The sequence below is a fragment of the Prionailurus viverrinus genome, chromosome A1 (genome assembly GCF_022837055.1).
Source record: "Prionailurus viverrinus isolate Anna chromosome A1, UM_Priviv_1.0, whole genome shotgun sequence".
Taxonomy (NCBI): domain Eukaryota; kingdom Metazoa; phylum Chordata; class Mammalia; order Carnivora; family Felidae; genus Prionailurus; species Prionailurus viverrinus.
Genome location: NC_062561.1, coordinates 113,606,381 through 113,633,145, shown reverse-complemented (window position 1 = coordinate 113,633,145; position 26,765 = coordinate 113,606,381). Strand labels below are relative to the sequence as shown.

General features: G+C 39.4%; 1 non-coding gene across 1 annotated transcript; it reads left to right on the top strand.

Annotated features, from left to right (window-relative positions):
- The first annotated feature begins 7,584 nt into the window (after positions 1-7,584).
- Positions 7,585-7,691, top strand: LOC125146954 (U6 spliceosomal RNA). Its single transcript, XR_007144939.1, has one exon. It is a non-coding gene; the product is annotated as a U6 spliceosomal RNA (small nuclear RNA).
- Positions 7,692-26,765: the final 19,074 nt, after the last annotated feature.

Sequence of the window (26,765 nt, the reverse complement as noted above, 5' to 3'; positions counted from 1 at the left end):
AAACAGCAGAGGGGCAGAGAAAGGGAGAGAGAGAATCCAAAGCAGATTCTGTGCTGTCAGCGCAGAACCCGATGCAGGGCTCGAACTCACAAACTGTGAGGTCATGACCTGAGCCAAAGCCAAGAGTCAGAGTTTAACTGAATGAGCCACCCAGGTGCCCCCAGACAATCCCAGTTTCAAATTTGTCACTTACTAGCTATGGGAGTTTAAGCAAGTTACTTAACAATTCTTCTTATCTTTAAAAGATAGGGATATTGATAACACCATCTCCAAAGATGGATGGGAATTTTAAGGGAGCTATTCCTTTAAATACACTGGGAAGGGCCCAGTGTATGACTGTTATTATTTTATAATCCTGCGGTATGGCTAAATGAATATGATTCCAATAGAGACACGAAAACATACCAATGGTCAATACACAGTCAGTAACTATTCACACTGCTTGTGAGTCTGAAACTCAAGTTCAGTTCTCTTCCTGGAGGGTAATTGGACAATATATTGGAAGCCGCTAAAATGCTCAGGACCCAGAGAGTCCAACTGGAGGCCTTTTATCTAAGGAAATCATCAGTCATGACCTCACATTGATGAACTGGGATATTTAAAAGCACTTGTTGGGATGAGCAATGGGTGTTGTATGGAAACCAATGTGACATTAAATTATATTTTAAAAATAAAATATAAAAAATAAAAAATTGGTATTTTTTATTTTTTTATTTAAAAAAATTTGTTTTAACGTCTATTCATTTTTAAGAGACAGAGAGGGACAGACTATGAGTGAGGGAAGGGCAGAGAGAGAGGGAGACAAAGAATCTGAAGCAGGCTCTAGGCTCTGAGCTGTCAGCACAGAGCCCAATATGGGACTTGAACTCAAGAACCATGAGATCATGACATGAGGCCAAGTCGGACGCTTAAGTGACTGAGCCACCCAGGTGCCCCATAAAATATTATTTTTTAAACAAAAATCTGGGAATTACCTAATGTCAACTAACAGAACTGCTACAATCACTTATAGTATAGGCATATGATAAAATAAAATGCAGCTATTAAAACTATGCTATGGGGGGGCCTGGGTGGCTCCGTAGGTTAAGCATCCAGCTCTTGATTTCAGCTCAGGTCATGATCTCATAGTTTTGTGAGTTCGAGCCCTGCATCTGGCTCTGCACTGACAGCACGGATCCTGTGGGATTCTCTGTCTCCCTCTCTCTCTCTCTCTCTCTCTCTCTGCCTTTTCCCCACTTGCATTCTCTCTCAAAAATAACTAAGTATTTTTAAAAATATGTTGTAGAAACCAAGTTAATGATATGGAAATAAAATCATGACAGTTCTTAGTGGGGAATAAAAAGGCCCACAAAATAATAGTATGTAGGTTGTGAGCCCAACTTTTACAGCTGTAGAAGTATGCACAGACACATAGACACACGGAAATACACATGTACACACGCTCCCTCTGTCACATACAATCTGGAGAAATGGCTAGATGGCCACAAGTAAAAGTTCAAGATGTGAGCAATCGTTATTCCTGAGTGGGCTACTGGCAATATTGATTTTCTCCTTTTAGCTTTTCTGTATGTTGAAAATGTTCTACAATAAACATGTATTCATTTTGTAATTTTGTTTCAATGTTATTCCTTAAATGCCACCCACCGGATTAAAATGAGAACCCAAAGTGCTAATGACTAAATACCATTGCCTTCTATGAGAGGTCTGACTTCTCATACTTGAAACACATTTTAGAAATGCCAACTCACTTGTACGCTAATGTTGATAGCAGCACTTTCAACAATAGCCAAAGTATGGAAAGAGCCTAAATGTCCATCAACTGATGAATGGATAAAGAAATTGTGGTTTATATACACAATGGAGTACTACGTGGCAATGAGAAAGAATGAAATATGGCCCTTTGTAGCAACGTGGATGGAACTGGAGAGTGTGATGCTAAGTGAAATAAGCCATACAGAGAAAGACAGATACCATATGGTTTCACTCTGAGAAACTTAACAGAAACCCATGGGGGAGGGGAAAGAAAAAAAAAAAAGAGGTTAGAGTGGAAGAGAGCCAAAGCATAAGAGACTCTTAATAACTGAGAACAAACTGAGGGTTGATGGGGGGTGGGAGGGAGGGGAGGGTGGGTGATGGGTACTGAGGAGGGCACCTTTTGGGATGAGCACTGGGTGTTGTATGGAAACCAATTTGACAATAAACTTCATATACTGAAAAAATAAAAATAAATAAATAAAAAAATAAAAATAAAAAAAGGAAAAAAAAGTATAAACTGATAGATGCCAACTAAATGAGGCTCACATACACAGTCCCTAAGAAAAACAAAATAGAGCACTAGTTCCAAGAAATCCCTGCCCACTGTAATTAATTCAGAGAAGAAATCACCAGAGCTAATACTGTCCATTGGAAGATATATAACTCACTCGCTCTCAATAATAGGCTCAATATGTTCAGCAGGACAAGAAGTTGATCGTTAAATATGTCTGCAGGGTCTATGTAACTTGTTTATTTTCATGTACTTTCCTTATGATGACCTTTTTTCTGAATCTACATTTAAGACCCACAGTCTGACAATTAGAGCAATGATTTGAAATCAGAACTTTCCTGGAAAATCCACGGCATAGGTCCTCATGGCCATTTGGTTTAGGAAAAGAGACGTGTTAAGGCTGCAGCTGTGGACATCACTGAATGTCCCTTCCTCATCCTGCCCTAAAACATGAATCTTTTTCTCCCTTCTCTCCCTTATTATTCTTATTCTGATGTCCTGTATTCTCTGCATTTCTTTTCCTCTCCTACCACGTAGCTGCACCTGGGCATGGATTTTCTCTGCCAAGGGCTTCTGAGGCTGTGGAAAGCCCTTCATAAGCCTGTGCCATAGCTCAGAGAAGCCACAAAAAGCCTTGGGCACAGTTAGCAACCAGATCAAGTTTTGTACTCCTTTCCTTATAGCAATCACAAAGTTCTAGCATGTACAGCTCCTTCCTTCCTCATCAGCAATTGAAAAGCAAATTATTAAACAATACTGAATAAACCATTCTGATGCATGTGTATAGACCTTAACAACACTCTTCATGTGATACTCTGCCTCAATCTTGATGTCTCTGTTAAGCCATCCATGAGCATCCATGAACAAAAATCCATGAGCCACCCCTTATTCCTTTGGCTCAGAAGCATCCTTGGTTGTGGAGCAGGGAGCATTACTGGGGCATTAGCCTGGGAGAGGCAGGAAAAAAAGCTGTTTCTCAAGTTTAGCCACAAAAATGGCCTTCAAGTTGACTTACAATTGGACTAAGCCAGAATATACTGGAAAACAGAGAAGTCATAAGACCTAAAGATCTTACTCTCTCCAGTAGAATAGAACCAAGGCAATAGGAAACTAATGCTTAGTGAAACAATGTGGGGCTGGCCAACTTTACTGCCTGTGTTTCTTGTCTGGAATGAATTGGGATGGGGGCGGGGGGAGGGGGGTAGTCACAAGGCTGTTTAAATCAAGCTGTGAGTCTTTAATCCTGCTGTCATTTTTGCTGTGATTAAAATCCCAATTGGCTACATCACATGCAGTTTTTATTTTCCAGGACAGAACAAAATGTCTTAATAAAAACAGATAACCATGCATGTTGACTCTCGGATGAGGTCAAGATTAAACGAATGGAGGAAAAAGGCTGTAAAGGAGTATTTAACTTAATGTGAAAATGGCATAGAAAATCACATCTGTGTAGGTCCAAGAACCAAACAGGCTTGGATGTCTATTTGACTCAACAGACAGGGAGAAGATGGAAATATGGGAAAGATTAAAGAGCTCAGTAAATAGATTAGTCATTTTGTAATTAGGGTGGAATTCAAAGTAGAAGCCAAGTGCCTTTTATCTGGGTTTGTTGTAATTGATTAAAAAAATGTAAATTGCACATTTTTGAGAAATAACTTTTTCGGTAAGACTCCACATTGTCCTCGTGCATTTAATTTTCTTACATATCTCCTTTGCAAATGCAGCTGTAGCTATGGAATATTAACACAATTCTGTGAGCAACTGGTACTACAACAGGCAATCTCTCCCCTCGGCTTTCTTGCAAGTTTGCTTGATAGCATTCTGGATTGTCTGAGATGAGAAGATGCATGCTTCTCCTCCATGCTGTAGATCCTGCATGCGGGAATCCATAGAGGAGAAAGAATGCAGCCTCCTTTCTGACAAAACAGACCATGGGAACATTTTTACTCTTTCACTGCTCCCAGAGGTTCAAGTACTTAAACACTCAACCCCCCATATGCCACTCGCTACTGGAAAACCTCTCTCTCCTTATTTCTTTCTGCACGAACTTCGACTAACAGCCAGTCTTCCGTGCCTGTTTTTCCTAGGCCCGTCACATCAGCCAGCCTGACCCCTCATGACCTTGCAAAGTGCATTCTTCTCCCTGGCCAGTTGGCCTCCTCCTGTTCCCCCACATACACCTCTGCTACTGCTGCTCCTCTCTGTTGAGATGGGTCCCCCCTCCACCCATCATGGCAAAAGCCATCTACCACTAGGTTGGGCACTTTTCATGTTTCATCTCACTTAATCTTTGCAACAGCCTGGCATTTAAGATTACTATTTCTATTTTATAGATAAAGAAATCAAGGCTCATAAAGATTTAGGAACCTGTCAAAACCTAACAAGATGTGGAACCAGGATTTTAAACCAGGTCTGAGGCCACAACCTGAGCCCTTAACCATTGCCTCTCCTCCTGTCTCTCTGACCCTAGTGTAACTTCCGGGGTCTGGCTCAGGCCTGACTCTTCGTAGAAGTTCAGGCTGGTGAGCCCAGCCCACACTATTCCCACACACCCCACTGCTCAGAACCACCACAGAGATGAGCATGGAATTGTTATCTGATAGCTCTGTAAGTATTTGCTTCCCAATTCAAATTTTCTCTCCTTAAGGGAAGAGACTGCCTCCCATAAAACCCCTTACACACATATGCATACACACAATCAGCTCTTAGCTGACCAATGTACATTTCAGTAAGGATCTAAGTATACTCTCTGAGGAGGGAGAGTATTACTTGCCCCTCCCTATTCTCCTCCTGTCTTCCCGTGAGAAAAGGGAACAGTAATCAGATTGGATTGGTTTCCAAGACTCTGGGCCTGTTCACTGGTAGGCAGGGTCAGTGTGAATTTCTAGGATGCCCTTTTGTTCCTCCTAAGCCTGTGGCTCAGGTGGTGAAGCAAGGCAGAGTCTATGCTCATGGGGAAGGAGGCTCAGCCATTTTGCTTTCTCTTTTCTTCAAACACATGGATTTGGTTACTCTTGCTTCCTTGTCTGCTGCCACATGTGTCTGGCTAGAGGGTGGACAGATTCAGGAATTTAAGTTTGACCTAAAGATTTTGTACTGTCTATCAGGCTCTTAGGCTAGGTTGGGTGCTTAAGCCTAGCACAGGCCAGCCCAGCCAATAATAAACATAATAAATATTAAAGTAGTACATTATTACCTACTTGTTTCCTATATGTACTCTGCTCTTTTTAAAAAAAATTTTTTAAATGTTTATTTGTTTTTGAAAGACAGAGAGACCACATGCAGGGAAGGGGCAGAGAGAGGGAGACACAGAATCCGAAGCAGACTACAGGCTCTGAACTGTCAGCACAGAGTCTGACGCAGGGCTCAAACTCATAGACTATGAAATCATGACCAGAGCTGAAGTCAGATGCTTAACCAAATGAGCCACCCAGGTGCCCCTGTATGTAGTCTGCTCTTAAGGACCTCAAGAGATAAGGCTCCTGTTTCCTAGCCAAATACCATTTAATAGTGCCCCAAACCTCATGATCTATCCCACACTCCCCTTCACAAGTTCTTGATTATTCTTTTCCTTCTTAATTCATAGGACTTTTAAAGGAAGATTTACTAGAAGTGACCTTTGTGGAAATTTGTGGTATACACATGTTTTGTATGTGTTTTCCTTGCAAATAATAGTCAACAAAGTAATATTAAGCATGAACTTTCGTGTCAGTCTGGTCCTCCTAAGAAGAGGCCACCAAGGGGGTGTGGGGACTTTCTTAGGAAAAGGGAATAAGGAAGAAGCAAGAGGCTGGGTGAGCCATCAGACTGTGATGCAAGTCAGACCCCTGGTGAGAGAGAGGAGAAAAGGTCAGGTAGCAGTGTCTGAGATTGCCACAAAGTCAAAGGAAAAAGTCCAGCAAACCCTTTGGGGAGCTCTTGAGCCAAAGATGGCTGTCAGGAGCACATAGCTGCTCATGGCAAGTGTGGCCTCGGGGCAAAACCAAGTCCATTTTCAAAGAGTAGCATATGGGGCCTCAATTATGCTCTGCAAAGTAAAAGGATAGTAAGATGCATTCTCACTGTTTCAGCTTCCATCTCATGTCAACAATTGCTGCCTCCCTTGACTTTTCCTTGCAAAACCATTCTCATTTCTTGTTTAGACTTCCATTTCCAAGCAGCAAAAGGAAACACACCTTTGAGACAAGAAGTACTTTGAAAGAAAAGCAGAACACAGTTTCTTCAGGAAGGCTTCAAACTGGGCACATGCAGGCTGCCCAGAGTCTATTATTATCTTGGGAGGTCTTAGAAAAATGCCAGAGACATTATACCTTTTCCTAATGTTTCCTCCTCTAAAATAAACTGGGTTCCCATACTCCTCATGCGTATTCCTGATACCCAACAACTCCTATTATTGGAAAAGTGTGACCCAGGCAAAGGACTCAAGGACTGTATCACATCTGAGGCCTGATTATCCAAAAAGGAAGCTGTGTGTGGCTCCTGTCACTTTGTGGTGGGAACTGCAAGCAGGGTACTGTGGTCTCCAGAGCGTTCTCATGGTGAACAGACATGATGGGCTCTGATTCCCCAGGCACAGTGCCTTGCTAGAGTAGGTAAAGGTTTGCTAATGTGGTTAACTGTGTAGATGCATTTTATTTATTTTTATTTTTTAAAATTTACATCCAAATTAGCATATAGTGCAACAATGATTTTAGGAGTAGATTCCTTAGTGCCCCTTACCCATTTAGCCCACCCCCCTCCCACAACTCCTCCAGTAACCCTCAGTTTGTTCTCCGTATTCATGAGCCTCTTCTGTTTTGTCCCCCTCCCTGTTTTTATATTATTTTTGTTTCCCTTCCCTTATGTTCATCTGTTTTGTCTCTTAAAGTCCTCATACGAGTGAAGTCATATGATTTTTGTCTTTATCTGACTAATTTCACTTAGCATAATACCCTCCAGTTCCATCCATGTAGTTGCAAAAGGCAAGATTTCATTCTTTTTGATTGCTGAGGAATACTCCATTGTATATACAGAGATGCATTTTAAAAAAGCTAGAACTGTGTAGAGAAAGTTGGTCCTCACCAAAATCCATGAGTCTTTACTTCCCTGGCAAAACGCTTAGCAGGAAGCTAATGTGGTCCTACGAGTAAGTTCTGGCCAGTAGAAAGTGAGTGGAAGGGATGTGTGCTGCTTTCAATCCAGCTCTTACTTCCAGTATGTGTTCCTCTCTCTTTTTCTCCATTGGCTGGTGGGCTGTAAAGAACTAGAACCTGGGTTCTAGTGGGGCCTGGGTTCCCAAACGACCAAAACTCACTTCCCTTAAGAGTCATGACTGGTTTGTGCTCGCTTCGACAGCACATATACTAAAATTGGAATGCTACAGAGAAGATAAACATGGCCCCTGCACAAGGATGACACGCAAATTCGTGGAGTGTTCCATATTTTTTTCAGTGTGCTGAATCAGAGAAATATGCAGCCAAGAATTCTTTATCCAGCAAGGCTGTCATTCAAAATAGAAGGAGAGATAAAAAGTGTCCCAGACAAACAAAAATTAAAGGAGTTTGTGACCACTAAATCAGCCCTGCAAGAAATTTTAAGGGGGACTCTCTGAGGGGAAAAAAGATGAAAAAAAAGAAAAAAATATATATATATAGCAAAAGCAACAAAGCATTAGAAAGGACCAGAGAACACCACCAGAAACTCCAACTCTACAAGCATCATAATGGCAATAAATTCCTATCTTTCAGTACTCACTCTAAATGTCAATGGTCTCAGTGATCCAATCAAAATACATAGGGTAACAGAATGGATAAGAAAACAAGATCCATCTATATGCTGTTTACAAAAGACCCACTTTAGACCTAAAGACACCTACAGATTGAAAATAAGGGGATGGAGAACCATCTATCATGAGAATGGTCAACAAAAGAAAGCCGGAGTAGCCATACTTATATCAGACAATCTAGACTTTAAAATAGAGACTGTATCAAGAGATGCAGAAGGGCATTATATCATAATCAAGGGGTCTATAGACCAAGAAGACCTAACAATTGCAAACATTTATGTGCCAAATGTGGAGCCCCCAAATATATAAATCAATTAATCACAAACATAAAGAAACTCATTGATAGTAATACCATAATAGTAGGAGACTTCAACACCCCACTCACAGCAATGGACAGATCATCTAACCAAAAAATCAACAAGGAAACAATGGCCTTGAATGACACACTGGACCAGATGGACTTAACAGATATATTCAGAACATTTCATCCTAAAGTAGCAGAATATACATTCTTCTCCAGTGCACATGGAACATTCTCCAGAATAGATCATATACTGGGAAAAAAATCAGCCCTAAGTAAGTACAAAAAGATCGAGATCATACTGTGCATACTCAGACCACAATGCTATGAAACTCGAAATCAACCACAAGAAAAAATTTCAAAAGGTAACAAATACTTGGAGACTGAAGAAAATCCTACTAAAGAATGAATAGGCTAACCAAGCAGTTAAAGAAGAAATTAAAAAGTATATGGAAGTCAATGAAAATGATAGCACCACAACCCAAAACCTCTGGGATGCAGCAAAGGCGGTCATAAGAGGAAAGTATATAGCAATCCAGGCCTTCCTAAACAAGGAAGAAAGATCTCAGATACACAACCTAACCGTACACCGTAAGGAGCTGGAAAAAGAGGAGCAAATAAAACCCCAAACTAGCAGAAGATAGGAAATAATAAAGATTAGAACAGAAATTAATGCTATCGAAACCAAAAAAACAGTAGAACAGATCAATGAAACCAGAAGCTGGTTCTTTGAAAGAATTAACAAAATTGATAACCCACTAGCCAGTTTGATCGAGAAGAAAAAGGAAAGGACCCAAATAAGTAAAATCAAGAATGAAAGAGAAGAGGTCACAACCAACACAACAGAAATAAAAACAATAATAAGAGAATATTATGAGCAATTATATGCCAATAAAATGGGCAATCTGGCAGAAATGGACAAATTCCTAGAAACATATATATTACCAAAACTGAAACAGGAAGAAATAGAAAATTTGAATAGACCCATAACCAGTGAGGAAATCGAATTAGTAACCAAAAATCTGCCAAAAAACAAGAGTCCAGGGCCAGATGGCTTTCCAGGGGAATTCTACCAAACATTTAAGGAAGAGTTAACACCTATTCTCTTGAAACTGTTCCAAAAAATAGGGGCGCCTGGGTGGCGCAGTCGGTTAAGTGTCCGACTTCAGCCAGGTCACGATCTCCCGGTCCGTGAGTTCGAGCCCCGCGTCAGGCTCTGGGCTGATGGCTCAGAGCCTGGAGCCTGTTTCCGATTCTGTGTCTCCCTCTCTCTCTGCCCCTCCCCCATTCATGCTCTGTCTCTCTCTGTCCCAAAAATAAATAAACGTTGAAAAAAAATTAAAAAAAAAACAACAAAAAATAGAAATGGAAGGAAAACTTCCAAACTCCTTCTATGAAGCCAGCCTTACCTTGGATTCCAAAACCAAACAGAGACCCCACTAAAAAGGAGAACTATAGACCAATTTCCTGATGAACACAGATGCAAAAATCCTCAACAAGACATTAGCCAACCGGATCCAACAACACATTAAAAAAATTATTCACCACAACCAAGTGGGATTTATACCTGGGATGCAGGGCTGGTTCAATATCCACAAAACAATTAACGTGATTCATCACATCAATAAAAGAAAGGAAAAGAACCATATGATCCTCTCAATAGATGCAGAGAAAGCATTTGACAAAATACAGCAAACTTTCTTGATAAAAACCCTCAAGAAAGCAGGGATAGAAGGAGCATACCTCCAGATCATAAAAGCCAGATATGAACGACCCAATGCTAATATCATCCTCAATGGGGAAAAACTGACAGCTTTCCCCCTAATGTCAGGAACAAGACAGGGATGTCCACTCTCGCCACTGTTATTCAACATAGTATTGGAATTCTTAGCCTCTGCAATCAGACAACACAAAGAAATGAAAGGCATCCACATCAGCCAGGAGGAGGTCAAACTTTCACTCTTCACAGATGACATGATACTCTATGTGGAAAACCCAAAAGATTCCACCAAAAAACTGCTAGAACTGATTCATGAATTCAGCAAAGTCGCAGGATATAAAACCAATGCACAGAAATCGGTAGCATTCCTATACACAAACAGTGAAATGACAGAAAGAGAAATCAAGGAATCGATCGCATTTACAGTTGCCCAAAAACCCATAAAATACCTAGGAATAAATCTAACCAAAGAGGTGAAAAATCTATACACTGAAAACTATAGAAAGCTTATGAAAGAAATTGAAGAAGACACAAAGAAATGGAAAAAGATTCCATGATCCTGGATAGGAAGAACAAATATTGTTAAAATGTCGACACTACCCAAAGCAATCTACGTATTCAACACGATTCTATCAAAGTAACACCAGCATTGTTCACAGAGCTAGAACAAATAATCCTAAAATTTGAATGGAACCAGAAAAGACCCCAAATAGCCAAAGCGATCTTGAAAAAGAAAACCAAAGCAGGAGGCCTCACAATCCCAGACTTCAAGCTATACTACAAAGCTGTAACCATCAAGACAGTATGGTACTGGCACAAGAACAGACACTCAGATCAATGGAATAGAATAGAGAACCCAGAAATGGACCCACAAACGTATGGCCAACTAATCTTTGATGAAGCAGGAAAGAACATCCAATAGAATAAAGACAGTCTCTTCAGCAAGTGGTGCTGGGAAAACTGGACAGCGACATGCAGAAGAATGAACCTGGACCACTTTCTTACACCATACACAAAAATAAACTCAAAATGGATGAAAGACCTCAATGTAAGACAGGAAGCCATGAAAATCCTTGAGGAGAAAGCAGGCAAAAACCTCTTTGATCTTGGCCACAGCAACTTCTTACTCAACACGTCTCCAGAGGCAAGGGAAACAAAAGCAAAAATGAACTACTGGGACCTCATCAAAATAAAAAGCTTCTGCACAGCGAAGGAAACAACCAGCAAAACTAAAAGGCAACCAACAGAATGGGAGAAGATATTTGGAAATGATATATCAGACAAAGGATTAGTATCCAAAATCTACAAAGAACTTATCAAACTCAACATCCAAAAAACAAATAATCCAGTGAAGAAATGGGCAAAAGACATGAATAGACACTTCTCCAAAGAAGACATCCAGATGGCCAACCAACACATGAATAAATGCTCAATGTCACTCATCGTCAGGGAAATACAGATCAAAACCACAATGAGATACCACCTGACACCTGTCAGAATGGCTAACATTAACAACTCAGGCAACAACAGATGTTGGCGAGGATGCGAAGAAAGGGGATCTCTTTTGCATTGTTGGTGGGAATGCAAGCTGGTGCAGCCACTATGGAAAACAGTATGGAGGTTCCTCAAAAAACTAAAAATAGAACTACCCTAAGACCCAGCAACTGCACTACTAGGCATTTATCCAAGGGATACAGGTGTGCCGTTTCGAAGGGACACATGCATCCCCATGTTTATAGCAGCACTATCAACAATATCCAACGTATGGAAAGAGCCCAAATGTCCATTGATGGATGAATGGATAAAGAAGATGTGGTATATATATACAATGGAGTATTACTCGGCAATAAAAAAGAATGAAATCTTGCCATTTGCAACTACATGGATGGAACTGGAGGGTTATGCTAAGTGAAATTAGTCTGTCAGAGAAAGACAAAGATCATATGACTTCACTCATATGAGGACTTTAAGAGACAAAACAGATGAACATAAGGGAAGGGAAACAAAAATAATATAAAAACAGGGAGGGGGACAAAACAGAAAAGACTCATAAATATGGAGAACAAACAGAGGGTTACTGGAGGGGTTGTGGGAGGGGGTATGGGCTAAATGGGTAAGGGGCACTAAGGAATCTACTCCTGAAATCATTGCTTCACTATATGCTAACTAATTTGGATGTAAATTTAAAAAAATAAAAAATAAAGTTAAAAAAAAAGTCATGACCAGTTCTAGTCAGACCTTTCTATGTGTCAACTGCATAGACAACAAGCTAAATGTAAAAATTCTATAATTTACAAAAAGCAATCGTGCACATTCCAAAAAATGTTTATGTGTAAACAGGATTATAAATGATATTTTTTTTCAAAGGCAGCTTTACTGAGGTATCATTGTTATACAAAAACTCTTTGGACTTATTTAATGTCTACAATTTGATGAGTTCAGAGACTGGAATTTTCTCATGAAACTGTCACACAATCACAGTAATAAACATTGCCTCCTGCCTCTTTGTTTTTGTTTTGTATTAAAAAACACTTAATATGAGAACTACCCTCTGAGCAGATTTTTAAGTGCACAATACAGTGTTGTTAAGTACAAACACAGCGTTGTACAGCAGATTCATCTATCACAAGTGACAGTTTAACAACTACGTCTCATTTCCCTCATCCCCAGCCCCTGGATCCTGTTCACTTTATCCTCTGTTTCTATGACTGTGACCACTGTAAGTAACTTATCATGCAGTATTTGTCTTTCTGACGTGGACTTATTTCACTTAGCATAATCCAAGGTTCACCCACAGTTTCTTACAGGGCAGAATTGCCTTCTATTTCTTTTAAGTTCACTTATTTATTTTTGAGACAGAGAGAGAGAGAGAGACAGACAGACAGACAGTGAGTGAATGGGCGCACAAGCTCAGGAGGGGCATAGAGAGAGGAAGACACAGAATCTGAAGCAGACTCCAGGCTCTGAGCTGTCAAGACAGAGCCTGACACAGGGCTCAAACCCACGAACCGTGAGACCATGAACTGAGCCAAAGTTGGACACTCAACTGACTGAACCACCCAGGTGCCCCAAATTTCCTTCTTTAAGGCTGAAAAACATTCTACTGTAGGTATATACCACATTTTCTTTATCCATTCATCTGTGGATGGACATGAAGGGTGTTTCCACACCATGGCTATTTTAAATAATTTGATAGGGGCGCCTGGGTGGCTCAGTCCTTTGAGCATCTGACTTCGGCTCAGGTCATGATCTCACGGTTTATGAGTTTGAGCCCTGCATTGGGCTCTGTACTGATAGCTCGGAGCCTGGTGCTCCCAAACCAGATTCTGTCTTCCTCTCTCTCTCTGCCCCTCCCCTGCTCATGCTCTGTATCTTTCTCCCAAAAATAAATAAACATTAAAAAAATAATAATAAAAATAAATAATGTGATAAATGTGGTTTCTTTTTTCTATTGCCCAGGAATGCTAAACTAATTCCCAGCCAGCAGGTTATCTGTGGAGCTGAAAAGATGATACATTTTGCTCATGTGTGCCTTACCACTTCTTCATTTTCTTTCTCACCAGCACCTGTTATGTGAATGAAGCTTTTATGGCTTGCCTAAAACGTGCATATTTTCATTACTTTATGGAGGTGGATTGACTGTGAAAGAGTGCCATGCTGTGGGTGAGGAGATTTGATTTATAATGCACGTTGAAGATCTTTCTATCTGAAAGTCCAGGAACTTCAGAACAAAACAGAAGTTGTGTTAGTGTGTATCCGCCTTTCCACAGGGCTTGCCTGAGCACAGTCGTCAGTAGATTTTTTTAATGAATTTTTTAAATGTTTTTATTTATTTTTGAGACAGAGAGAGACAGAGCATGAGCAGGGGAGGGGCAGAGAGAGGGAGACACAGAATCTGAAGCAGGCTCCAGGCTCCGAGCTGCCAGCACAGAACCCGACGCGGGGCTCGAACTCACGGACTGTGAGATCATGACCTGAGCTGAAGTCAGATGCTTAACCGACTGAGCCACCTAGGCACCCCACAGTCATCAGTAGATTTAACTTCCAGTGCAACCATTCAAATACTAGCCATTGCTAGTACTTACAGGCTCAACACCGGCTCACCCTGACACTGTAAAGTTTCGATTTTTAATCACCGCTAATAGGTCCAACACAAGAGAAAAACAAAAGCAAAATCCTAACTCCAACATCATTTTTCACTTGCTAAATGAATGACAGCTTCTAGAAATGAAATTTCCATGTAGTTCTGTCAAGACGGAACCATAGACATGGATCATCTACAAAAAATCCTGGACTGTTACACCCACCGCAAATGGATTCCAGTTCCCAAGAGGCTGACCCCTCAGCTCTGTAGAGCTGATGCTGCCAAAGGTTCCAGAGCCCCTGACTCTGAATATGAGCCATACTATCTAGTTATGCCAGTTGTTACCATTACTGCCATTTTTCTACTATGACCAGCAAGACACAAAAATTGAGGAAGCATGGAGATGCATTAGCAATCCGTATCATAGGTACTGAATCGGTCAGGATGCTGTGGACTGAAGTGGCAAAGACACCAACTCAAACTGGCTTAAATGGTATGGAAATTCATGGTAAGTCCACGTGGAATTGGTTAAATGTTTAATACAGTCCTTGCTGAACTTCTCTCAATTTTGTCCTCAATGGAGACTTTGCCCTCAGGTGCCTTCCCTTATGGTACCAAAGAAATTATGGCAGTTCCAGTCTTTTTATGCACAGCCTCTACGTCGGGAGAGGGAAAGAGAGAGAGAAAGAGGGAGAGAGAGGAGGCTGCGTTTTTGTCGGCTGGCTCTTCAGATTAAAGGAAATTTCTTTAAGTCCCTGGCAGACCTGTTCTCACTGGACTGAACTGAACCACGTGTCCCTTCCTGAACCAGTCTGGCCAAGAGTGTGTGACTACTCCGTTTATATCCTGATAATGTGAATTACCTGTAAATATGCAGTCTGGGGACACTGTGGTGGCATTATCTGCTCTAGCCCACCCTGGACAATGATATCCATGAAGTCATGGGTGTGATGTGATAATTTTATTCCCTAACACATATTTATTAAAGATTTACATATTAAATTCTTTTAAAGTTTGAGCTACCACCTAATTTTGTTGACACTAGGAGATACACAAAGCACACTTGGGCAATACTGAGCTTGACTGAAGAGGGTAAGAAAGAGAATGGCATTAGAGGGTTAGTCATGGAAAGACAGAGTGTATAGCTTGTTACAGGGACAACGACTCGACTAGTTTGACTGAAACAGAGGACTCGTTGAGAAATAGTGGGAAATGAGAACAAAAATTCGTGGACTGTAGGGGACCTTAAATTCCAGGCTGAGGAATTTTGCACAGGTCAATGCCAACCTTTTCAAGCTTTTCATCCTTAAATGATGAAAGAACTGTTTTGTCAACATTAAATTGACGGGTCTATGAAGGACTAGTTGAAGTGGGAAATCTTTGCAATAAGAAAGGAATAAAGGTAGCAAGATTTAAAGTAAGAAGAAGGTGAGATACAGGAGGGGAACATTTCAAAGAGGCAAGTGATGAGAGTGGAAAAATCTGATATGTGGCATGGAAAGAATGAGTAGCCTCGAGTGATTTCAAGATTTATTAGAATAGGCTCTCTAACACGAGACCCCATTTGGCTTATTTGGAGTCACTGAGTGTGTGTATGTATGTGGGCGTGCACGTGTGTGGTGCACGCATTTGTATTCTCCCTCCAATTTTGGGCTGACCAAGACTCAAGTTCCCGATCTCCCGGCTTTTAGAGTCCTTCCTGCCACATCGCTGCTCTAAAACACAGAAGTCAGGAGTGGGAGCTTGACCTCAGGAGGTCAATGACGTCATTGAATAAGTAGATCCACCTAATTGGTCCCCAGATCCCATAACCCACCCCGAATCTCCTTCCCCCGTCAAGATCACAACTGGACATCTCCCTTCAGACCAAGACATGTTCCATCTCTGACCCTGACCCATACAGGAGTCACATCCATCCTCCACTGAGGAGCTCCAATCCAGGCCATGCATCACGGAACCCTCAGGAGACTTTCACACAGAGGACTGTCAGAGCCCTGCGAATACAAAATCTCCATGATGCCTCCTGGGCATCTTCATAGAAGAGCAGACAAAGAAGCCAGTGCTGGGGAGAAGCTGCTGTGGGATCAGTCAACCTCAGCGTAGAATTGCACTGGCAGCCTTCCTGCTCACTCACTGTAGGATATTTTACAATAATTTCCACCCCGTGTCGTGGACTCAGTGACTCCTGTTTCTTAGCATTGCTGGCTGCCAGCCAGCACCTTGCTCTGGGAGCAGCTCCTGGCAGCTGCAGCCCAGAGTGGTAATGAACAGACGCCCAACTGGATGTGGCTGCCGTGCTGCTCCCACAGCTGTGGTCTTGTAAGTCAGGAGCATGCCAGGTGGCTGTGCCTGGAACGAGGGCAGCAGAGCACTTGGGCTCCTTAGCCAGGTACTGGAGAGCTAAAAGTTCCAACTATTTTGTCTCTGAGGTGCCAAAAAAATGTAGAATGTTCAGGGTAATCTGGGAGGTCATCTCCCGACAAATCCGGCTGATGCCACTCAAGCAAACTGAGCCCTGGCTTATAAACACCTCCTCGATTCTCCTTTTCTGAGTCTATTTCCTGGTGCTGGACGTTACAGGAATATATACATCTACAGATGGTCAAGTCTAACTTTCTGCATCCTAATCTTTCTCACTACTATGATTAGAAGAAAAGTCCTGAATGCAAGCAGTAGTAAGAGTAGGAGTAGCAGTTGTAGTAGTAATGTAAGAACAAGTCATATCCAGACAATATACCAGACACTTCAAACGTGTTATCTCATTAAATCGACACAATCCTACGAATTACATACCACGTTCATCCCTTTTGCAGATAAGAAAACAATTTAAAATGCTAACTACCTGGCCCAATATAACTGCAAAAACGTGGCAGAGCCAAGATTTGAACTCACGTTTGTCACACTCCGGAGCAAGAGCACTTATTGAGCACACCATTCAGACTATCCGTAGGAACTTAGCCTCACCCTGAAACTCACTCTGTTTTTGCAATGGCCAAATGAATTGATTTCATGTAGAGAAGTATACGTTAGCATACCGAAAAGCCTTCTTTCCTCTATGAAAAGCCAAGAGGAAAACTGTCCAATACTGTGGGTGAAAGTGTAAATCAGGACAACCATTTTGGAAAACCACTGGTATTATTTACTGAAGTGGAAGGTTTGCATGTTCTGTGATCCAGCATTTCTCCTCTAGGAATATGCCCACAAAAGATGTGTGCACGTGCGCACAGAAGAAATGTACAAGAATGCTCACAGCAGCATTGTTTGTGTTAGCCATAAACTGCAAATAATCCAAAAATCTGTCAACAGGAATAGGGCTACCTAATTGGGATATATTCACACAATGGAACGCCGTACAGCAATGAGTAATCAACCCAGTTACACGCAACAACATGGATGAATGCAGAGATCAGGAAGCCAGACGCAAAGAACACATGTTGTGCAATTCAATTTACTTTAATGTCAAACACAGAAGTAAACCATAGTATTTAGAGAGTCATACTTAGGGGATAAAATTATGAAGTAAAGCAAGGAAGTGATTGCCATAAAAGTCAGAAAAGTGGAGAGGGGGTGGAAAGTGGCCATCATGAGTGGAGGCCATAAGAGGCTTCGGGGGTGCTGCAAAGTTCTGGCATATTTGCTTGAGAAGACACAAGTAATTTCTTTTATATTAATTTTTGGTATGTCTATGGATCCTACAGTAGAAATGGCTTAAAAACAGAGTTAAGGGAGGTAAAGGCAAAGAGAAAAAAAAAAAGAAAAGAAAAAAGTAAAGAAAAGGAAAGAAAAACATCAAACAATGCAACTTTTGCTTTCAAACTGAGGCTACAATATCTTGGTAAGCAGCCTGTTTTAGGACAGATTTTATCGACAGAACCTGCTACCTCTGGACTCACTTCCACCCTCTGTACTGATCAGAAGTTCTCCCACTCCCACCGCTTTTAATCATTAGTGTTTTTCTGGTTAAAGAAACGTTTCCTTGCTCACATTATAGGTGACCGTACTCAAGTACATTTCTCTTAGAAGGAAATGATTGATTTTTCTGGTACGCTCTGTAGAAGTAATCGTGAGCTTTTTAGGTCACCCTTGACTCAAGGGTGCTTCTGCGATAGGAAAATGGGAACAGCAAAGTTTATGGTCTTAATTAACATATCCGAATAAAGACTTGTCAGAATGAGAAATGAGGCAACCATGATACTAGGAAAGACACTGGGACAGAGCTAGGGATGGGGATGAAGGGGGAGGAGGGACTGGGTGAAGTCCCAACAGATGACCAGCTCAGGTGTCACAGGCTCTGGGGGCACAGGGGATCCGAACCCAGCTTCTCTTCAGTTGCTTTAAAACTCTAAAAAGGCTTATCAGCATATTCAGTTGGAATGACCCTAAACTCTAAATTCTAAAAGACATGGCTTTTAAACTACGAGAAATCAGGACTCGTTAAGGATTATTTGAGTTCCAAGCTCCATAACAGAACAAAGTTAAGTGGTAGTTAAAAATCCCTGCCTCAGGCTCTGAGAAATAGTTGGCTGCCTTGACTGTAATTTTCACTCTCCCTCTGTTAGCAATCACCTCCACCCTCACATGCCTACCCAAACGAAATTCAGTCTCATAGTTATCCTAGGTGAGGAACAGGAATGAATGAAATTTTGCCAAGTGCTGTGAGGCCCATGTAATAGAAGCACAGGTTCACTTTACTGTCTTCAGGTACTTGTTCTAAGCTGTGTGGATATAGAATTTGACTTGCTCTTCACAATAACTCCATGAAGTTGGTTCTATTTCTATTATCTCATTTTACCAAGGAGAAAACTAAGTAAGGCACAGAAAGTGTGAGTAGTTTGTCTTATTATCAGCCGCATCACAATCCTTTTGGGAAGAATGTGGTGTGCCAATTGAAATTAATCTCAATTTTTCTTTCTTCCCCTTGTTTCTCTAAATCCTACCCTTCTTTCAACATCCACCTAAAATTCGACTTTCTTCATGAAGCATTCATTAATAGACTTGCTTTTCTCTGAATCATGTAACTTCTCAAACTACACATCTGGAAATTATTGTGATCCCATCCATGCTTCATCTCCTAAAACAGCCTATGAGCTCATGGAAGACAAAAGCGATTGCACATATACCTGTATGCCCCCCGCCCCTGTAGCTTGCCTTAACTTCTTCCCAAATGGTGATGCTTGCAGACACAAGGTGTAGATCTTAATGGTTACATTGAATTGAGTCACCGACTTAAAGTCTATTTTGGTTATTTTCTGAAGTACCAAGAGGAGGATTATACATACACATAGAAATTTCATATATGAGGACTCAAAGAGAAATATTAAGTTTTAATCCATGTACTTTTCTATTATTTACACTTTTACAGCATAGTTTTACTTTTAAAAACCCACAAAATTAATTTTAACCCTGGTTAGTGAGCTTAAAGTTTCTGGCAGGAAGAGGGAGGCATTGAGTTGGAATAGCATGAATCAGTAGTAGAAATGGTGATTCCCAGTGTTGGTTCTGTGTTGGGTAAGTACTGAAGTTTCCCTGAGCTGAAGAGAAGAGCCTAGAGTCCTGCCCCTGTTCCTTGACTTTGAGCCTAAGAATATATTTAGTTCTCAAAATCTCATTATTCAGTGGTATATATTTTAGGTGACATAATCCTATATAACCTAGTATATTTTTGACTTTTCAAATTTGTTGCCAAGTTATTCACTATCTGCATGTGTATAGGTTTCCTTAAACATGCTTAGGAAAAAATAAAAATTTTCCAGACAAGTAAATGTGTAATTGAAATTTAGGCACCAAAATTTCACCTTGAGCTCTATCAGAGTTAAAACCAAACTAAATATATTAAGCCATAATTATTTAGAATGGTTATTTGCATTTAAAGGGTATTAACACACACATTGCTTCTTACAAAGGAAATAGAACTGTAGGATGTGTCATTCCAGTGTGCAACATTTCGGGGAAGAAACTTTGAGCTGTTCATTCCGGAAACCTTGATTATCAGTTACCTTCCAACATAGATCTGAGTTTATAATATGCATTAGTGTAAGGGAAACCAGAGCCGATTCAGAGATTTTGAAACTGTCAAAGACTGATGTCCACATAGAAAATCTGTTTGTATTTTTTTCATGAAAGGTCGTCCTTCAACAAATGACAAAGAGAAAACGTAAGTGTGTGTAAACAACATAATTATTTCAGAATCAATACGCTTTTTCTATTAGCTTTTGAAGTCTGTTTGTTTCAAAAGTTTCTTTTCAACCTAGCTCTTCTGGTTTTGTGGGAAGAAGTGACTAGGGACATGATCTTTGCAATATTTCATTTTGTTATCTCTTATTATTACATGGTGGCCCAGAGCATGGCATGAATAAAGCTGTCTTGTCATCAAAATGCATTCATTCATTTAACAAGTTCCTGAAAATAATGGAACAGTTGCTAAGCGATGGAGAAATTACATATTCTCAGGGATCTGTGCAGATTCTAAAAGCAAAAGTAATTCTGACAATTGGTATTAGTGCCTCTTGAACCCAACTAAATACAACTAAGGAAGTGGCATGCTTACCTAATAGTCAAGAGACAATATCTTTATTTTTCCTTTTCTCTGACTCAGGTTTCCAAAGTAATTCCAGTCAAACAGTGATCTGAATCCATTTATGGATTACAGATAGCTGGAAAGTTAATAACACATTTATTTTTTTTAACTGGTATGAGAAGACTGTATTCTTTGAATTGGGAAGTAAAATTATCTTAGATATATTCATCGTATTTTAATTAAATATTAAGGTTTACATTACAGTTCCACATTTATGGATTACACCTCTCTCCCAAACAGCCATTATTAAAATTTTGGGATATATTTCTCTGTCACTTTTATAGACATATGTAAAGTTATTACCTATTATTACTTAACATTATACACACACACTATACACACAAACAAATAAATGCTTGTTCTAAATGCTGCTAATATATCATTCTTTTTAAAACAATTTTTAAATTTTTTAATGTTATTTATTTTTGACGGAGAGAGAGAGAGAGAAAGAGAGAGACAGAGCAAGTGGGAGAGGGGCAGAGAGAGGGAGACACAGAATCCGAAGCAGGATCCAGGCTCCAAGCTGTCAGCACAAAGGCCAACATGGGGCTTGGACTCACAAATGGCAAGGTCATGACATAAGCTAAAGTCGGACACTTAACCAACTGAGCCACCCAGGTGTCCCTTGAGACAATTTTTAATCATTTAATTGCTGATCGCCATTATAAATAACTCTTAATTATGCTGTACAAACATTTTAAAAAGGACCTTTTCTACCGCAAAAGTAACACATTTAGAGAAACACCTCTGAAATGTCAATAAATACCTTGGGGATAGGACTACTCCTATTGAGCAAATTCTGAGTCAGATCAAATAAAGACGAATGCTGTGACAGGAGGTTTTCCAAGGAGCTGCCACATAAGTCAAATAATGACATTCTCAGGAGATGGGGCTTTTTGGAGAGCTCTGAATCATTTTGCCCCTCCAGTGGCTACTAGGTTGCTGGTTTTTCCAGCATTACTAATTGTGAGGCTGCTGGTTTTCAAGCTTACTGTAGATATCAGGAGAGAGGGATGAAAATGTTGCTAGGTAAAATGCTACAAAATGATCTGTTCTTACCAATATTCAGCCATATTGCTTAAATAGACCCTCACTGTATTGTTCCAAGTCTTTGGTTAATTTCCAGAATTCTCCAGAGAAACATAGAAATTGAATATATAGACATATGTGGAGAGATTTATTACAGGAATTGATTCCCGTGATTATCGAGGCCTAGAAGTCCTACAACCTGCCATCTGCAGGAAGGAGAACCAAGTAAATACACAAGTTCAGCAAAGTTGCAAGTTACAATACCAGTATACAAAAATCAATTGTCTTTCCCTACACAAGCAATGAACACTGCAAAAGTGAAATTATGAACATAATTTCATTTATAATAACATCAAAAAAGAAATTTTTTAGAAATAAATTTAACAAAAGTATAAACTAAAAACTACAAAACATTGATAAAATAAGTTAAAAAGATAGAAATACATGGAAAGATATCCCATGATCATGGACTAGAAAATTTAATATTGGTAATGTGGCAATACTCCCCAAACTGATTTTCAGATTCATTGTAATCCCTATCAAAATCTCAGTTGGCATTTTTGCTAAAACTAACAACAGTATCCTAAAATTCACAGGAAAAAACAAGTGACACCAAATAGCTACAGTTTTTTAAAAACTGCAGCTGGAGAACTCAGACTGTCCTATTTTAAAACTAGCTTACAATAATCAAGAGAATGTGATATTGTCATAGGATAAATACATAATGAAATAGAATTAAGAATCCAGAAATAAACCCTTATGAGTTATGGTTATTTATTTGCTTTTTACAAGGTTGCCCTGATAACTAAATAGGGGAAACAACAAGTGTTTCAATAACTAGTACTAGAATAACTGGATATACATATGCAACAGAAAAAAAATCGACCACTTCTTCATACTACATACAAAAATTAATTCCAAATAGGATGAAAGGGGCACCTGGGTGGCTCAGTCAGTTAAGCGTCTGACTCGTATTTCGGCTCACGTCATGATCTCACAATTTTTGAGTTCGAGCCCACATCAGGCTCTATGTTGAAAGTGTGGGGCCTGCTTGGGATTCTCTCTCCCTCTCCCTCCCTCTGTCCCTCTCCCCCTCGCACACATGTGCTCTTTCACTCTCTCAAAATAAGCAATAAAAATGAAAAAAAAAACACCTTAAAAACTATCTCAAAATATGATGATGTAAGTGTAAAACTAAAAATCTTAGAAGAAAATATATTAGCAAATCTAAGCGAAGTCTTTTAGATATGACATCAAAATCACAAGCAACAAAAGAAAAAATAGATAAAGTGGACTTCATCAAAATTAAAAACTTTTATTCTTCAAAGGACACTACCAGAAAATGAAAATATAAGACACAGAATGGGAAAAAATATTTTCAAATCAAATATCTGATAAGGGGCTGGTTTTCAGGGTATATAAAGAACTCTTAGAGCCCAACAATAAAGGAAAAAGAAATAACCCAATTTAAAAATGGGCAAAAGATCTAAAACATTTTACCAAAGACGATATACAAATGATCAATAAGTACATGAAAGATGCTCAACATCATTAGCCACCAAGGAAATGCAATTCAAGATCACAGTGAGGTACCACTTCACCCCCACTAATACAGCTGCATCAAAAAGCCAGATAGTATCAAACGTTGGGAGGGATTGGAAGATTTCTCATACTTCTTTGATGGGAATGTAAAATGGTACGGACATTTTGGAAAATAACCTGGAAGTTCTTCAAAGATTAAACATACAATTTCTTTATTACCCAGCAATTTCACTCCTTAGTTATATATCCAAAGTAATAAAATTATAGGTCCACAGGAAAACTTATACATAAATGTTCATAGCAGCATTATTTATTATATCCAAAAAGGAGAAACAACCAAAATGTCCATCATCCTAATGAATGGATATATAAAATGTGCTATGTCCACACAATGGAATATTATGCAGGCATAACAAGGAATGCAATACTAAAATACTGATATGTTCTACACCTGGATAAACCTTGAAAGCATGCTAAGTGAAAGAATCCAGACCACATACTGTATGATTCCATTTATATGAAATGTCCAGAAAAGGCAAATCAATAGAGATTGAAACTCTATTAGATGCTGCCAAAAGCCAGGGGAAGGTTCAAAGCTATAAACCTAAACTTAAAAGGTATAAGACATAGAATATGAGGTTACCTTTTGGTAGGATACAAATATTTAAAATTAGATAATGGTGATGGTTCCAGAACTCTTTGAATATACTAAAACCCACTGAATTATAGACTTTAAAAGGGTGAGTTTATGGTGCGTTCATTATATTTCTTTAACGAAGCTGTTATAAAGAAAATTACTACATGAACTTGACTTTAAAAATCAAATTATATCCAGACTACTTGCACAGATACCGTATGTTTTCACTCTTATGTGGATCCTGAGAAACTTAACAGAAGACCATGGGGGAAAGGAAGGGGAAAAAAAAAGTTAGAGAGAGCGGGAGCAAAACCATAAGAGACTCTTAAAAACTGAGAATAAACTGAGGGTTGATGGGGGGTAGGAGGGAGGGGAAAGTGTGTAATGGGCATTGAGGAGGGCACCTGTTGGGATGAGCACTGGGTGTTGTATGGAAACCAATTTGACAATAAATTTCATAATAAAAAAATAAATCAAATTATAAGTACCTTTTTTTCTAAATAGGTCTCCTGAGGCAAGGGAAAAAGAGCGAAAATAAACTAGTGGGACTACATCAAAATAATCAGCACAGTGAAGGAAAGAATCAACAAAACTAAAGGGCAACTTACAGAATGGGAGAAGACATTTGCAAATGACATAGCCAATAAAGGGTTAGTATCCAAAATATACAAAGAACTTATACAACTCAACACCCAAAAAACAAATAACCCAATTTAAAAATGGGCAGAAGACATGAACAGACATTTCTCCAAACAAGACATCCAGACAGCCAACAGACACATGAAAAGATGCTCATCATCACTCATCATCAGGGAAATGCAATCAAAACTTGTCACAAAACTGACACTTGTCAGAATGGCTAAAATCAACAACATAAAAAACAGGTGTTGGTGAGTATGTGGCAAAAAGGGAACACTGCTGCTCTGTTGGTGGAAATGCTAACTGGTGCAGCCACCTGGAAAACAGCAGGAAGGTTCCTCAAAAAGTTAAAAATAGAACTACCCTACAATCCAGTGACCATACTAATGGGTATTTACTCAAAAAATAGAAAAATGCTAATTCAAAGGGATACATGCTCCCTTTTGTTTATAAGTAGCGTTATTTACAAGAGCCAAGATATGGAAACAGCACCTGTCCATTGATAGACAAATGGGATAAAGAAGATCTGATATATATACATATATACACACACATATATACATGTATAATTCCGACATAAGAAAGGATGAAATCTTGCCTTTTGCGACAATACGGATGGAGCTGGAGAGTGTAACGCTAAGCAAAGTAAGTCACTCAGAGAAGGACAAATAACAAAGGATTTCACTCATAGGTGAAATTTAAGAAACACAAAATTTAATAATGTAACTACTTAAATATTAATTTAACTATTAGAGAAGAAACTAATGGTTACCAGAGAAGAGGGTGGGGGGATGGGTGAAATGGGTGATGGGGATTAAGGAGCGCACTTGTAATGATGAGAACTGCATGATGTATGGAAGTAGTGACTCATCATATTGGATACCTGAACTAGTATAACACTGGATGTTAGTTAACTAACTGGAATTAAAATAAAAACTTTTAAGAAATCAGATTATATAAAAATATATATAATGGACATTCTCTACAGCTCTCCAAACTTGTATTGCCCATTCCCCTTCTCAGAGGCACATTCACCACTTTTTTGTGTGTCATTCAATGCATGCCCTCTGCATTGCCACACATAAATAATGGCATGGATACATTTCCAAACATACTCAATGTTATTTTATAAGATAAATTTCTAAAAGAAAAATTGTTATATCAACATAATTGCACATTTTAAATTATGTGCATACCTATTTATCATTAACATATAGCCAAATTACAGAAATACTGTATCAGCTTCCTTTACTTTTAATCTTTGGCAATCTCATATGGGAAATATTTATATCTTTTAACTTGCATTTCTTTTTTAATGTTTATTTATATTTGAGAGAGAGACAGTGTGTGTGTGTGTGTGTGTGTGTGTGTGTGTGTGTGTGTGTGAGAGAGAGAGAGAGAGAGAGAGAGAGAGAGAGAGAGAGAGAGGGAGAGAGAAAGAGAGAGAGAAAGAGAGAGAGAAAGAGCAGGGACGGGACAGGGAGAGAGACAGAGACAGACTCTGAAGCAGGCTCCAGGCTCTGAGCTGTCAGCACAGAGCCTGAAATGGTACTCAAACCCACAAACCGTGAGATCATAACTGAGTGAAGTTGGACACTTAACTGACTGAGCCACCCAGGCACCTCTAAGTTGCATTTCTTTATGCAATATTAGGAATTTCTTTTTTTTTAATATATAGTATAGTCTTACTGATTTTCTTTATGTAGTTCCAAGTTTTTATTTAAATTACAGTTAGTGAACACATAGTGTAATATTACTTTCAGGAGTAGAATTTAGTGATCCATCACTTATGTTTAACACTCGGTGCTCATTACAAGTGCCCTCTTTTTTGTTTTTTTATCTTTCGTAATGAGGATATATTTTTTTAATTTTATTTTTTATTTTTTAAAATTGACATCCAAATTAGTTAGCATCTAGTGTAACAATGATTTCAGGAGTAGATTCCTTAGTGCCCCTTGCCCATTTAGCCCATCCTCCCTCCCACAACCCCCCCAGTAGCCCTCTGTTCTCCATATTTATGAATCTCTTCTGTTTTGTCCCCCTCCCTCTTTTTATACTGTTTTTGTTTCCCTTCCCTTACGTTCATCTGTTTTGTCTCTTAAAGTCCTCATATGAGTGAAGTCATATGATCTTTGTCTTTCTCTGACGGACTAATCTCACTTAGCATAATACCCTCCAGTTCCATCCACATAGTTGCAAATGGCAA